Here is a 4715-nt window from a genome sequence, read left to right as displayed (position 1 = left end):
TCCTGCTGCATCACCTGTGGCCCGCCCCCCCCCGTAGACTTTTCTGGAGGGAGCAGCAGGAGCTCTTCTCCACCACCCTGCCTAGTTGCCACATGCATGTGCACACGCACATATGCATATGGTGCCTCCTGCCCCCTGCTCCCCACAGCCCCAAGCAGCCCCTTGCATATTGGAACTCTGCAAAGGGGAGCCAACTGTTTCCCAGGTTTTATAGGAGAAAACCCACATTTTTCCGCAGCAAACAAAAACCAGATCCCTGCTCATGAGTAACATACAACAGGAGGAAAGTTGCATTTGGAAGGGAAGGATTACTGGGGAACAAATAGTCTCTATTAAAGGTCAGTCTTTTCAGTTGACCAGAGATAATCTCAATGTTGATCTGATAATACCTGCAAGGAAGAGAGATTTCTGATCCTAAAGGAGTCATTAATTTAGAATACAGTGGTAATATGAGAACAAATAGTTGCATTGCAAGCTGAGTTTACTCAAAATTTAGGCTTGATATCAGGAGGCACTACTTCACGGTCAGGGTGGCTAGGATCTGGAACCAACTTCCAAGAGAAGTGGCGCAGGCTCCTACCCTGGGGGTTTTCAAGAGGAGGTTAGACGAACACCTTGCTGGGGTCGTTTGACCCCAGTACTCTTTCCTGCCATGGCAGGGGGTTGGACTAGATGATCTACTCAGGTCCCTTCCGACCCTAGAAACTATGAAACTATGAAATTAAGATTTAATTAAGATGCTTATTGTTAACAGTGAGCAAAATTAGCAATTAGAATAGCTTATTTTTGGAGGTTATGTATTCTCTATAAAAAGTAGTCATCAATGGCCAAATGTCTAGCTGAGAAGAGGCATCAAGTAGAGTTCCCCAGAGGCCTGGCCTGAGTCCAGTATTGTTTAATATCTTCATTAATGATTTGGATGATGAGATTAAATGCACATTTAGAAAGTTGAATGATATTGCAGACAGTGTAGAGGGTAAGGCTAGGATCGTGAATGACCTGGATAAATGGGAAATATGATCCCAAAAAAAATCAATTGAATTAAATTCAGTAAGGATAAGAGCAAAGGCCTGCACTTGGAATGGTATAATTGCTTGCACAGATACAAACTGGGGAATGACTGGCTAGGCCACAGCACTGCAGAGAAAGTCCTAGTGCTTAAACAGTGTGCTCTTGTTGCAAAAGAATCCAACTGTATACTGGGTTATATGAACAAGAGTGGCACTTGCAAATCAAAGAAAGTTATCTTCTGCTGTACTTGGCACTGGTGAGGTCTCACTTGGAGTACTATGTCCAATTTTGGGCCCTATGCTTCAAGAAAAATATAGACAGATAAGAGCAAGTTCAACAGACAGCATCAAAACTGATTAGAGGCCTGGAAGGCATGCCTTACGTGGAAGGGCTGAAAGAAAGATTTATTTAATCTGGAAAAGAGAAACCTGAGAGGGGATCTGATAAGTCTTCAGATACCCAAAGGGTGATTATGAAAAGCAGATTGGACAGTCACGTGGCAGGATGGTTTAGTCAGGAATGATCCTATCTTGAACAGGGGTGACGGACTAGATGACCTCATGAGGTCCCTTCCAGCCCTGCTTTCCTATGATCCTATGACTACAGTCAATCCTACTAGTAAACTTTATAGCCCTTTTTCTGCTTCAGAAGATTTTAACGCTGTGGCTAGAAAGAGTTTTCCACACTCTCCTGCCACCCCATGTAGAAACTCCCCTGGCCTCAGGTTCCCAAATTCTGGAGGAAGAGGGCCCCGTGTACCCCATCCCAATTTGAATCATATGCCTACAAGTGGAGAAACCCACACTTGCAGACCTGGCCACATGTCCCAGCATGGGGAAAATCCTCCAGCAGGAGAAGCAAAATGCACCAGGCACCAGTGCAACTATCATCATGCCGCTCCTGGGTCAGGGACCACATACAAGTAGAGGGGGCAAAACTAGGGCAGCCCTCTGCTCTGTGCTTGCAGACCTACACCAGGGGAATGATCCCCCATCACAGCATACAAGAGAAGGGGGGAATCTCTCTGCACTTGCAGAGGCATACTGGGAAGAATGATTCCCTCGGATACAGGTGTGGAAAGCGCAGAGTGGGGAATTCCTCTAGGACAGCAGTTCCCAGTCTGTGGTATGCATACCACCAGCGATACTCAAACAACCTGTCTATGGTACGCATTAACAGATTTATTATAATTATATGACAAAAATTTGCTAGTGATGTTTAAGGTTGTATCATTTTAAATTGGTGGTGCACAATCTGTCAGAGTTTGGGAACTGCTGCTTTAGGGGTCCCCCCTTCCACTTGCATGTGGCACCCCAGCCCAGGGACAGCAGTGAGAAGAGTGCACCAAGTGTTAGCATACTTATCATACTGCCATCTCCAGGTCAAGGGCCATGTGCAAAAAGAAGGGCAAATCCCTTGGGGTACTCTCCACCCCAAGCTTTGTAGACCTGCAGCAGGGGAATCATCCATTTAGCACAGTGGTCACTAACCAGTAAATCTCGATCCACTGGTAGATCTCAGAGCCTCTTGGAGTCGATCCTAGGCTGGGGGGGGAGGCTGAGTACCTGTGTGCATGCAGCCCAGAAGGCATGTGCCCTAGCCCAGCAAGCTAGTCAGTGGGGGAGGGAAGGGGCAGGGGTTTGATCAAGGCCCCCACAGTGAGGGACACTGCCGCAGAGGCAGGAGCAGGCATAAGTTGAGTGGAGCTCCGGCCAGGACTTACGTGCTGGGGAGGCACACCCCCAAATAATTTTTTCTCCCTCTGCCTCAGTCTGCTCCCCCCTTCCCTCCCCACAGACTTACCTGCTGGGTAGGGGGTGGGGGGAGGAGGATGGCAGTGCACGGTAGATCTTGGGTTGCTTTTAAATGCCAAAGATGATCTCCTACTTAAAAAGGTTGGAGACCACTGATTTAGTATGTGTCTGCAGGTGCAGAGGGCTTCCCACTCCGTGTGCACACTGTGGCAGGAGAATTATTAACTGGGATTGATGTCAGGCTAACCAAACTATCAATAACATATTGAAGACTGGGAGACCCAGGGTACTAGGCCAGAATGCAGGAACAGCAGCTGTCAGAACTAGCCTGACCCCAGCCAGCCAAGGCACAGACCCTGGCTGTTATGCCTCTGCAGCCTATACTTATATCATTCATCCTCTTTGTTTTTTTTTTTAAATACTGGTACAACATTACCACTCTTTCAGTTACCTGTAATTTCAAATGCTTGTAAATTACTTGCCTAACAGCTGCCCTCTTTATCAACATACCAAGGACTGAAGAAGCTTCAAGCATCTACAGCTAGAGGCTGAAAAAAACAATTTCCTGTGCTAACTAGCATAAAGAACTTGTAATACACTCCAGATGGGATTAGACATAGATGGTCATTAAAATGCAGATTATGATTATTACTGCGTAAAGTCAGGTAGAACATTAGAAACTTTCTGTACTTAAAGTTACCAATAAGTGCACTCTTCTTAAGAATGTGTTATAAACTGTTTATGTTAACACCCATTTTGTCTCTAGTATAGTCTATCCATCTGATTTTGGCAATCTGCAGTATTGAATTTGAAATCACTCAGGCTGTTTCCTAATCTCTTTCTTAGAAATTTCTGCTGTTCTTAATGAAGGTAGGGGGTGCATTTGTATCTCTCTCTACTGTTCTTAAGGTCACACTGTGGCTTCTCATGAAGAGCGGCTGTGAGCTAGGGTTCTGTTGTTTTCAGTAGTAAAGGCTGCTTGCAGATCAGTTCTGGTGGGTAAGGGAGCAGTGTATGCAAGAGAAGAGAAGAACACAAAAGGAAGATGATTTTTTCTTTTTCCTGGTAGTAACTATGAAATAAAAAAAACGTTCCTTGGCTCCTTGTATATTTCTGCTCCTCGTTCACTCTCCATCTCTCTTACTCTGCCACCTCCAATGCTAAAAGTTTTCTGATTGTTATTCATTCTGAGATACATTTTTGGCCAAACTTCCTCCTCCCTCAGTTTCCTTTTCTCCTTCTTCCTGGCACTTGCTTTCCTTTTCATGTTTGAGAGTTAGGGTTCTGATGCCTGATCCAACTCACATTGAAGTTCATTAGAATTTTTCATTTGGCTTTAACGGAAGTTGGATCAGACTCCTGGAGCCTAGGGTCAGCAATAGGGTTGCCGACAGGATGACTCTTCCTGAAAATTCAAGTACGGATCTTTCAGCTACAGATGTATTATTGGCCCCGAATAGGACATCAGCTGCCAATAAGACATGGACTTTTTTCTCTTGTTGAGTCTGATTTTTCTCTCTGTAAGACATCTCAGCATATCCTGGGAAACTACCAGCTGGAAGCAATGGGCTCATGATCCCCCTTGCAGCTTCCCAGTCTACCCTGGGATCTCAAAGATCATTCAGTCCTGGAATGAAAAGTACTTCACTTCTTCCCCCCACCCACCCACATTTGGCTTTCCTTTTTTCAAACAGCTCTACTTCTGTTGACTTCCATCAAATCAGAGTAGGACAAGCCGTTTTTATGTCTTACACTTCAGGTACAGAAAATGAGTAACTCTCCCAATTCATATTCAAATGAACACCTTCCTTGCCCTGGCTTGCCAGTCCTAGGATAAAACTCTATTTAGCCACCAGATGTTTGGATATTCTGGTGGTAAGCATCCTCTTCTACATACTAATAGGCAAGTAGTCATGCTGAATCAGATTGTCTGCTCCAAGTGATGGAAAA

At 45.1% G+C, this 4715-nt stretch overlaps 1 protein-coding gene across 1 annotated transcript in view; it reads left to right on the top strand.

The window, feature by feature from the left end:
• The window catches only part of CASR (calcium sensing receptor), a 125290-nt gene that overhangs the window by 82044 nt on the left and 38531 nt on the right, over positions 1-4715 (top strand). The window lies entirely within an intron of this gene.

Source organism: Crocodylus porosus, unplaced genomic scaffold, assembly GCF_001723895.1.
Source record: "Crocodylus porosus isolate Cpor-Errol unplaced genomic scaffold, CroPor_comp1, whole genome shotgun sequence".
In the NCBI taxonomy this organism is placed as follows: domain Eukaryota; kingdom Metazoa; phylum Chordata; order Crocodylia; family Crocodylidae; genus Crocodylus; species Crocodylus porosus.
Note: the sequence above shows the minus strand (reverse complement) of the source record. Positions and strands in the feature narration are given on the sequence as shown.